Source organism: Mixophyes fleayi, chromosome 3 (genome assembly GCF_038048845.1).
Source record: "Mixophyes fleayi isolate aMixFle1 chromosome 3, aMixFle1.hap1, whole genome shotgun sequence".
Lineage (NCBI taxonomy): Eukaryota > Metazoa > Chordata > Amphibia > Anura > Limnodynastidae > Mixophyes > Mixophyes fleayi.
This window is the reverse complement of record NC_134404.1, coordinates 154,687,481-154,699,053: the sequence shown is the minus strand read 5'-3', so window position 1 is coordinate 154,699,053 and position 11,573 is coordinate 154,687,481. Positions and strand designations below refer to the sequence as shown.

The 11,573-nt window shown below is 45.6% G+C and overlaps 1 protein-coding gene across 1 annotated transcript in view; it reads left to right on the top strand.

Moving 5' to 3' along the window:
• The first annotated feature begins 401 nt into the window (after window positions 1-401).
• ASRGL1 (asparaginase and isoaspartyl peptidase 1) overlaps window positions 402-11,573 on the top strand; it is a 64,136-nt gene continuing 52,964 nt past the window's right edge. The window contains exon 1 of the mRNA XM_075202601.1: window positions 402-511. The gene's annotated coding sequence lies outside the window, so the exon portion shown is untranslated. The remainder of the gene's footprint in view (window positions 512-11,573) is intronic.

Here is an 11,573-nt window from a genome sequence, read left to right as displayed (position 1 = left end):
GGACATGTTAACTCCGCACTCAGCATACTCTCAGCCTTGTCTCCTCTGAGCATTTTGCTGCGTAAAGAAGCTCTTACACGGCGGGACTTTATGGAACCGACAGACACTGGAAAACCAAGACACGTATGAAGTGACTCAGGTCAATAAGTTTCGTTTTATATGTGTCCCAGTCCCTCCCTGGTATAGGTTTCGTTTTCTCTGTGTCCCTCCCTGGTATAGCAGTCATTTCCTTAATGCCAGTCACATAAGCCTGGTCTCTCTGCAAATGGCCACCGCCTTGGAAGTAGTGGCGCTCTATTTGGAGACAGATTACCTTATTAATATGGTAAGAGAGAGACGCTGTCGTAGCCTAAGCCTACCTCCACCGTCCTCACTTTACCCTCCAACCAGGCGTGGCTGCCGCTGGCTGGAGGGAGGGACAAGCTGCAGCGGTCACATGACACTGGAAGCTGAGACAAAAGCAGGTGTTCATAGGAAAGACTGCCCAGGGCTCCGGTGCAACCTGCGCACAGTAAGTCATTGGTTGTGTGTGTTAGAACCGAGGGGATGTGTAACCGCTACTTGTAGGTGGGAGATTAGTTTCCATGTTTGTTATTATCTTTTATGATGCTAATATTTTTCTCATTTGTGCGATACTGGTTCATGCTCATGCTAGTTTATGAAAGAAGTGAAACAGATGGGATGCGCTAAACGGATGATGACAAAAAAAGGATCATCAGGATGATTGGGGTATGGGTGAAAACGGGAACTGACAGAATACTGGAGAATAGATTTGGGGGGAAAAAAAATATTTCGTAGTTAAAATACAAAATCAAAAATAAAGTTCTGCCATCTTGTGGCATAAAGGTAAATAAAGACAATCATCTGTGATTAGGTAAAAGCCGGAACTGCCGGAATGAGTCACCTTCCTACAGCACCCTTTGCTGCTTGGTTTCTACTGTAAAGCTTGCTGTATTTTACCTTCATATATATTGCATTCTGTTCTGCTACACAGATATGTTCACTATAATGTGTGTAGTGCTTATAGGTATAGATCACTGGTTCCCAACTTCAGTCCTCAAGTACCCCTAACAGTGCATGTTTTCTATGTCTCTTTGCTGGAGTACAGGTGTATTTATTTCTAACTGACACATTTTGAAACATCCACAGGTGGTACTAAATTATTTCACTTGTGACCTGGAAAATCTGCACTGTTAGGGGACCCGAGGACTGGAGTTGGGAAACACTGGTAAAGATATATAACTCCTAAGTGTGGCACAACTGTTCCACATATTATAGATATAGGTGTGTGTGTGTGAGGGAATTTAGAATGTAAGCTCCAATGGGGCAGGGACTGATGTGAGTGAGTTCTCTGTACAGTGCTGTGGAATTAGTGGCGCTAATATAAATGATGATGAGATATAGATGGATAGATATGGGTGTGTGTCACGAACGCCCATCCTGTCTCAGATACAGTAATCTGAACAGCTGGCTGTGACTGGCGTTACTTTAGTCACTTCGCAATGAATACACCTTTTCTGCCACCATGAAGGATTTATTATGGTGTCCTTACGTTCTCCAGAACCACTTATTAATGTTTTACACTTAAATCATATGCACCTGTAGCATGAACCTCCTTGGGCTTTGTAAATTCATAAAGAATCACAGAGAATACTCTAGATTAAATTTATTCAATCTGAAAAATGGTTCCAAGGCTTAGTTACAAAAATTAATAACAAGACATACAATATATTTGCAGAAATGAGTTTCAGAAAATAAAATTGGAAATAAAATCAGAGTCACTATTTACTAGTTAAGACTTGGGGCTAGATTTACTAAGCTACGGGTTTGAAAAAGTGGGGATGTTGCCTATAGCAACCAATCAGATTCTAGCTGTCATTTTGTAGAAAGTACTAAATGAAAGCTAGAATCTGATTGGTTGCTATAGGCAACATCCCCACTTTTTCAAACCCGCAGCTTAGTAAATATACCCCTTGGTGTGTGTGAGGGAACACAATTGAGGAATATGGGCCATTTCAATCTTGATAGACCCCCTCATGAAAATGCACATGTTGTTGTCTAAGAACATTTTAAACGTTTTCTCCACATAACTCTCACCCCCCGCCTTTGGAGTTTAGCTGTCATTAAGGACAGATTGATCTCCCAAATGTCACAGGGCTTTCGAAAGTGAGATAGGGATGTCCTGAGCTCTGGAATGTTCACAGGACTCGATTTCCCACCTTTGCTCATTCTGCTTGGCTAGATGGTTTACAACTTTAGGGCTTAATGACACTTGCATAAGTTCAAACTCATGTCATCTAGCAAAGCACACGTTGAGATTACATTACAAGATTACATACAATATACATTGTCATACATGAATTCATCAGAAAATAACAGTCATTAGATATAGTACATAATCGTCACAATATATATAATCGTAGCTATATGACGTTATTATCCATTCTGGCTATAGGAAGGAATTTCTGAGTACCTTATCCATCCATCCCGGGTGCAGGCATGGGGGGGTTCTGTGCTACTTAACCAAACGTTTCTTGCAGAGGAATGGATCTGTGAGTTTCTTAGCCATCCATTCCGGTTGCCGGAATGGGGCTCTGAGGACCTTACCCTTCCATTCTGGGTGCTGGAATGGATATCTGAGTACCCTAACCATCCATTCCGACACCTGGAATGGGGTTCAGAGTACCCTAACCATAATGGATGTCCGAGTACCTTAACCATGCATTCTGGGTGCTGGAATGGTGTGACTACATTAAGCATCTATTCCGGCTTTCGGAATAGAGGTCTGAGTACCTTAGATATCCTTTCTAGGTGCCAGAATGGTGGTCTGTGTACATTAAGTATTAATCCCAGCTTCTGGAATAGAGGTCTGAGTAATTTACACATCCTTTATGGATGCCGAAATGGAGGTCTGAGCTACTTAACCATCCTTTACATGGGCCGGAACGGGGCCCGACTGCCTTCAATTCTGGAAGCTGCAATGGGAGTCGGAGTACCTTAATCTTTTATTCTGCGTGCAGGAATAGGGTTTTGTGTATATTAACCATCCATTAAATATGACATTTGACAAAGTAATTTCAATTAGACTGCTGGGGGAATATACTTTTCTAACAAATGACCAATATCAGAAATATATCATTTTTACTTAGTACTAGCTGGAGGGATAAGGATATTACAGGGTTAACACAATATAAACACAGAAATAAAGTGCAAAGATCATTACATAGATACGTGCAATGACTAAATGCTTAGCAGACAAAGAGACTATGCGTTTTTTGAAGATTAAACGGACCATGCACACTTGTACACAAAAAAGCGTATCTTGTGCTTTAAAAAAATGTACGCAACCTTGACATACATTCATCCTGATTCATTTTCAGAGATCCATCCTGCTCTATATAGTACACCAATTGCCTATGTTTTCCTAAAATGCGATTAAAGTGTATTTTACTTAACTGGCGTAGCATGTGCTTTTAGTGTATCCTACGCAACGGCCCATAAGACCGTTAAAGAAAGATCGTCCCCCTCCAGAAAGCATAAACAGTCCGAATGCTGTTTAGGGTGGCGCTGGCAAAATCTGTGGGTGTAAACCCCCCCCTGAAATTACTAGACCCAGCACTATGCTTTACCAGCCTCAGCTGGTGGCACTTTATCAGGGCTCTCCACACCATAATGCCAACCAGCCCTAAGCCGATCAGCAAGGGTTGGATTACCTGGGGTAATAAGTTTAATCAAGTAGTAAAAAAAACTTTTTGCATGTGGTGCACTACAGGTCCAGCATGCCCAGGCTTTTTTAAGTGATATAGCATGCTGGCTTATAGCTAAGAGTTAAGGCCACAGAAAATCCACCAATTATAAACGGACTGGCAGAGACGCTGTGCCTTCAGCAGTGACGGGTCTCTGTATGGAGATGTTTGCGTAGTCTGTGCATGCAGGGTTGTTGTTTTTTTTTTTTGTTTTTTTTTTTACCTGCATGTGAATTATAGGTTAAACAAGAAGGTCCTCTTGGATCTATGGGTTTAGAGTGAAGATGCCAGTATGTAGGGCTGTCATCAGAAACATGTGCCCCTTATCCCTCATCACAGTAAAGGTTCCCCTTCCCCCCCCCAATCACAGTAAATGCCCCCCCAATCACAGTAAATGGGCCCCTCCCCCCCTAATCACAGTAAATGGCCCACTCCCCCCCCAATCACAGTTAATGTCCCCCTCTCCCCACCCCAGGCACAGTTAATGTCCCCTCTTCTATCCACCTCAATGAATACCTAATAAACTTACCTTCTCCTCCGCGATGCTGCAGCTCCCGGTCACTGATACACTGGGAGCGCGGCACACAGAGATGACGTCACCGCGCCACTCTCCCAGCCTATCAGAGCCTGGAAGGCGGTGCTGCAGCGTCACGGAAACAAGGGGCAGCACAGTCAGTTAGACTGAGGGGCCCGAGCAGTCCAGGGAGCCCGGACAGACGGAGAGGTCTATCCGGGCCCTTAACAGCAATACTGGCCGTACCCCCTTGATGGCGGCCCTGCCAGGATGGATCTAGGTGAGTAATAAAGAAGGGTAAGAAGGGTTTTGTACAGGTGTTTATTTAAAATGAAAAAAATTTTCTCTTGTGCTTTATTATTTACACTTTTCTTTGGTGAACTACAAGTCGCAGAGGGGCTCTGAGTACCTTAGCATTCATTCTTTAAAGCCTAAGGGGTATATTTACTAAACTATGGGTTTGAAAAAGTGGAGATGTTGCCTATAGCAACCAATCAGATTCTAGTTGTCATTTTGTAGAATGTACTAAATAAATGATAGCTAGAATCTGATTGGTTGCTATAGGCAACATCTCCACTTTTTCAAACCCATAGTTTAGAAAATATACCCCTTAGCCTTTTTGCATTCAGCGCTACATGACACCTGTCGCGAACACGCTCCCAGCTGCCGTGACTTTAGGGTGTTCGCTATATGAGGTCACACACGATTTCAGCCTGCAGTTTCTCTCTACATATCACACGGGTTTATAGACCTACGGAATCGCCACCAAACACAGCGCTCTCACACCCCCAGACACTTCAGGCTTGCCACCACCTATTGAATACGGGCAATAGGACCCCAATATACTGTCCCACACTGGCACACAGGCTTCTAGCTATCCACAGACTAGCAAGACCCACACCAGTAAGCACAGGGTTAACTCTTCACACCTCCCGACTGTTACTCGAATGTAAATGCAAGCACACACAGCTTGTTAATCAAATGTATCAACAAATCACACACTGGCATTCCAAGGGTTAACTTGGTCGAGCTTTCTCTTCTAACAGGCTAATAGATTTGTTAGAGTATCAAGGACGCAACATATTTAATATACAAAAATACATGGCATACAGATAAAAAATTAATAACAATTAATAGATTGACATAACAAGCAAAACAGTTTAAAACAAAAGGGGTTACATTCAGAATAGCACTTACTTGAGTTGCATAATCTGTGCCATGGGGAATTGGTTAGGAAGATGGACAGCTTATCAATGTGGCTTGATTTCCCCAAAAAGTATGACCCTTTTCTGTGTCGACTCAGCATTTTAAAGACCTGTCCCTGCCCCCAGGGGTTGTGGCCTGCGACACCTTTTCCAAACACCATTTGCATGTTGCCTGATTTACTAACCAATTCTACTAAGTGATCTAACTTTCCTGTAAAGCGTCATTCTGTCCATCTTTTGATACCAAACATTATGAGAATGGGACATACCTTTTCCAAAGATATGTGATTTTAGCTGTTCCCGGATACCCCCCCCCCTGTCCCGTCCCTGTCAATCACAGCCCTTATGTGATTTCTGCTCCTCAGTATAAGTGGCACCCAGATTTCCCAAAATATGAACTATTAAACATTTTCCTTTGAAGCTCATATTTCCATATACCTGCATAGGCTTTCACAAGCTGCCTACAAGGATCTCCAGCTGTGATCGGCCCCACCAAGTCTATTCAATTGTCCAATACTAACAGCAAGAGATCTTTCAAGATGCTACAGGTGACATGGTTATCTTCTCACACTGGGATGTGCAAAGCCAGCAAATTCATTTACATCAGACTCTCTGTCTTTACACTTTACACTTTAACAGCTCAATTGATCCTTGGATTCATTTGAGACAACCTATTTACACTGCAGTTATGATTTATCCCTTATAAATACTTGCAAGCTCTCTATCTTCACGACATCCACCTTAATTTATAAAAACTGCAGTCTTTTGGTCTGCTAAGCATTATATTGTTGCACATATCTATGTAATGATTTTTGTATTTGATTTCTGTGTTTATGTTTTGGTAACCCTGTAATATCTGCATGCCAGCTAGTACTAGGTAAAAGTGATGTATTTCTGATATTGGTTATTAAGTAGTAGACCCAGCCAATCAGAGCCTGGCTCTGATAATCCTCAGCCCCCTACCTATTAATAAGCCCGCAGGTGAATTATGTTGAGTGCATGCACCCGGCTTCTCACCGTCGGGACGCAGCGCTGAAGCGTCCATCCGTTGCCCCGGATGAATAGCCGGGTCATGGGCGGAAGTGACGTCCCGGTCGCCATAGCGACGTCCGGGACGCAGGTAGGAGGGTCGCGGCGGCTGGGCACCGCCGCGGCTCGTAACAGTACCCCCCCTTGAGGAGGGGTCGAGGGACCCCGACATCCAGGTTTCTTTGGAAATTTTTTGAAGAAATCCTTCAACTGTTTAGGCGCACATAGTCGTCTTCGCGGAACCCAGGATCGTTCCTCTAATCCACGTTTTTTCCATTGTACTAAGAAGTGTACCTGCCCCTGCACTCTTCTGGAGTCAAGAACTTTCTGGACCACAAATTTTTGTGGTGTGGTCCTATTTCCCACAGAAAGCCCTATCGGCTGGGATTGACTTTGGTATAGTACTGGTTTAAGTAATGAACAATGAAACGTGTTCGGAATCTTTAGTGAGCCAGGAATCTTCAACCTAAAAGCTACCGGATTAATCTGCTTGGTGATCATGAACGGACCAATAAATTTAGGCCCTAGTTTTTTACAAGGCTGTCTGAGCCTAACATTCCGAGTTGAAAGCCACACTTTCTGGCCCACTTTAAATGAACAGGTGGTACGATGGCGGTCTGAATTTTTTTTAGCAGACAATGAGGATTTTCTCAAGGAGGACTGAACTTTCCTCCAAATTACTCTCAGATCAGCAGTTGTGGAACGAATCTCCGGGATACCAGCAGATTTGAGAGAATATAGTGAGTTAGACCTGGGATGGAAACCGAAGTTACAGAAGAACGGGGAAGTTTGAGTAGATGAGTGAGATGAGTTATTGTATGCAAACTCTGCCCAGGGCAGCAAAGAGGACCAGTTGTCATGGAACTCTGAAGTGTAACATCGGAGGAACTGTTCCAGTGACTGGTTAACCCTTTCAGTCTGCCCATTTGATAAACTGATCTTGATTCCAAGGAGAGTACAAAAGGATTTCCAGAATTGGGCTATGAACTAAGAACCCCGATCGGAGACGATGTCAGTAGGAAGTCCATGGAGCCGGAAAATATGTTGAACGAATAAGACGGCCAAATCCCGAGCAGTAGGCAGTTTGGTTAGTGGAACGAAATGTGACATCTTGCTGAACCGGTCTACCACGACCCAAATGGTAGTGTATCCTGCAGAAGGTGGTAGATCAACTATAAAGTCCATGGACAAGTGCGTCCATGGTTTTGCAGGAATGGCCAAAGGAACTAACTGACCTACTGGACGGGTCCTGGAGACTTTGTTTCTGGCACAAACCTCACATGACAGAACGTGACTCTTAACGTCAGCAGATAAAGATGGCCACCATACAGTACGGGAAAGGATTTCTATTGTCTTAAAGACTCCCGGATGTCCGGCAGTTTGACTATCGTGTGCTTCAGCAAGAACTGCCCTCCTCAGATGAACTGGGACAAACAAACATCCTGCTGGAGTATTATCAGGGGCTAATCTCTGAAACCTCTGTAAGGTACAGCTCAGGTCTTGGGTTAACCCAGCATGAATCATAGACACAGGGACAATAGGTTCTGGGCTAGTGACCGGAGCATGATGTGCCAGGAAACTTCTGGACAGAGCGTCCGCTTGAATATTTTTAGAACCAGGACGATAGGTGATAATAAAGTTGAACCGGGTGAAGAACAGCGACCAACGAGCCTGTCGGGGGTTCAGAAGTTTGGCTGACTGTATAGATTGCAGATTCTTAGGATCCGTTATAACGGAGATCTGGTGTGCAGCGCCTTCCAACCAGTGTCGCCATTCTTCAAAGGCCCATTTAATTGCCAGCAATTCTCGGTTTCCCACGTCATAGTTGGTTTCTGCTGAGGAAAACTGACGGGAAAAAAAGGCACATGGATGTAACGGTGGGTCTGAGGATCTTTTTGTGACAAGATGGCCCCAGCACCGACGTCAGAGGCATCTACCTCAAGAATAAACGGTACCTTAGGATCTGGATGTCTGAGGACCTGAGCAGACACAAAAGCTTTCTTCAGGGTTTCGAATGCAGTTCTCGCCTGTTGTGACCAAACAGCTGGATCACCTCCTTTACGGGTCAAGGTAACGATGGGAGCCACGATATCCGCAAAACCGCCAATAAACCTCTTGTAGTAATTGGCGAATCCCAGGAATCTCTGGACCGCTTTGAGGTTGTTCGGTTGTACCCAGTCTAGGATTGCTTGGACCTTGGTTGGGTCCATAGAGAATACTTCCGAGGAGATAATATAACCAAGAAAGGATACCTTCAGAACCTCAAACTCACATTTTTCGAGTTTAGCATAGAGGTGATGTTTTCTCAACTTTTGTAACACTTGTCTGACATGACCCTGGTGTACTGACGAGTCCGAATATATGAGGATGTCGTCCAAGTAAACCACAACGAAATGTCCCAGGAACTCACGTAGTACTTCGTTAATTAGATCCTGAAACACTGCAGGGGCGTTACTCAGACCATACGGCATGACCAAATATTCATAATGGCCGGAGAGCGTATTGAATGCCGTCTTCCACTCATCACCTGCTCTAATACGTATGAGGTTATATGCACCCCGGAGATCAATTTTGGTGAAGACTGTTGCACCTCTTAGTTGATCGAACAATACAGAGATGAGAGGAAGTGGATAGGTGTTTTTAACTGTGATGAGGTTCAATCCTCTGTAGTCAATACAGGGTCTTAGCCCTCCGTCTTTTTTAGATGCAAAAAAACAACCAGCTACTACTGGAGATTTGGACGGCCTGATGAAGCCCTTTTCCAAATTCTCCTCAATATACTCCTGCATGGACTTGGTCTCGGGAGCTGAGAGGGAATACAGGCGTCCCTTAGGCAACTTGGAACCAGGTATGAGCTCGATAGCGCAGTCGAAGTCACGGTGAGGAGGTAAGGTATCCGCCACTCTTTTAGAAAACACGTCCCAGAAGTCGTGGTATTGTGAGGGAAGTTGCTCCGGAATAGACTGGACCAACCGCAGCGGTAGTGACAAACAGGACTGTTCACAATAAGAACTCCAGTGGATAATTTCTCCTTTTATCCAATCCACTACAGGGTTATGCCGGGAAAGCCATGGGTGACCCAGGATCAAGGGCACCGATGAGCAATCAATAATCAATAAGGAAAAAGGTTATTGATTCTGAATGGAGGGCTCCGATATTCAACTGTAGTGGCGGGATCTCCCAGGAAATCTTGCCACCAGGTAATGGAGCTCCATCTAAACCACAAACCGTAACAGCAGACTTGAGTCTTACCATTGGAATTTCAGCAGCGCGGGCGAACCCGATGTCAAGGAAGTTGCCCGCAGCTCCACTGTCAATGTAGGCTGCCAGGTCCATGGAACGGGTATTGAACGTGAGCTGTGCAGGGATCAATACGGCATTTTTCGGGGAGACAATTTGTAGACCTAGGTGAACTTTCCCCTTGTTCCCTAGGCATGCTCGTTTCCTGGCTTATTTGGGCAGGAACGGGAGAAATGGCCTCTTGTGCCACAATATAAACATAGGCCTTGTGATCGTCTCCTGTCTCTTTCCTCAGGGGAAAGGCGATATGCTCCTAATTGCATCGGTTCCTCACCAACCGTGGAAACAGGAACAAAGACGGTTGGAGGTGATGATGTCTCCTTTTCAGTTCTCCGCTCTTTATACCTCCTGTCAATTTTAATGGAGAGGTGCATCAGATCCTCCAGAGAGATAGGAGATGGGTATTGCACCAGCGAATCTTTGATCTGCTCCGGTAGGCCGAGACGGAACTGACTACGTAAGGCGGGATCGTTCCATCCACTATCAGATGACCATCTACGGAATTCAGCGCAGTATTCTTCTGCCGACCGCCGGCCTTGTTTCAAGACCCGTAGATGAGCTTCCGCGGAGGCAACTCTATCCGGGTCATCATATAGTAGACCCAATGCCTCAAAGAAAGAGTCTACGGACTGCATGGCAGGACTGGTCTGTGGCAAAGAGAAGGCCCAGGACTGGGGGTCACCTTGTAGGAGGGAAATGATGATCCCGACTCTTTGCTGCTCTGAACCGGAGGAACGGGGTCTCAACCGGAAATAGAGTTTGCAACTTTCCCTGAAATTCCGGAACAGAGATCTATTTCCAGAAAAGCGATCCGGCAAATTCATCTTCGGTTCACAGGAGGAACTGGGAGTGGGTGGAGAAGTTTTTGCGGCTTCTTCTTGAACAGACAGACGCTCAGCCAATCCCTGGATCATCTGATACAAGGACTCAACATGGGCTGCTAAGGCCTGTGCTGGAGACGGTGTGGATCCGCTTCCATCCATCGCAACCTCGTCTTAGTATGGCCGGTTATAATGTTAGGAACCCCTCCAGCCGGCACAACACAATCCGGAATCTACTCTGCCAGTCAGGTGTTCACTGGAGCCCCTGATGGTGGGGACAGACTGGGCTGCAGACTGACAGAGGGTCGTGAAGTGTGTACCGGCTGGGGAGAACCCAGGCAAGCGGAGTGAGGTCCACGCAGAGGTCAAGGGCCGGCAGCATACAACAGTATCGGTAAACAAGCTGAGGTCAGGGGTCACAGGCAGATAGCAGAAACGGTAAACAAGCCGAAGATCAGGGTCACAGGAAACACAAGCGAAGTCCAATTCAAAGCCAGGGGTCATACACGGGAAATCAGGAAATCAGTATCAGGATACAGGAACAATCAGGTAAGCAGACTGGAGCACAGAAGCTATAACCGGCAATGAGGTAGCAGACCTCATTGCCTTAAGTAGTAGACCCAGCCAATCAGAGCCTGGCTCTGATAATCCTCAGCCCCCTACCTATTAATTAGCCCACAGGTGAATTATGTTGAGCGCATGCGCCCGGCTTCTCACTGCCGGGACGCAGCGCTGAAGCGTACATCCGTTGCCCTGGCAACGGCCGGGTCATGGGCGGAAGTGACGTCCCGGTCGCCATAGCGACGGCCGGGACGCAGGTAGGAGGGTCGCGGCGGCTGGGCACCGCCGCAGCTCGTAACACCTCCCAGCACTAATTGAAATGACTTTGCTTCATATGTCAGACAGAATGGATGGTTAATATACATAAAACCCTATTCCAGCACCTGGAATGGATGGC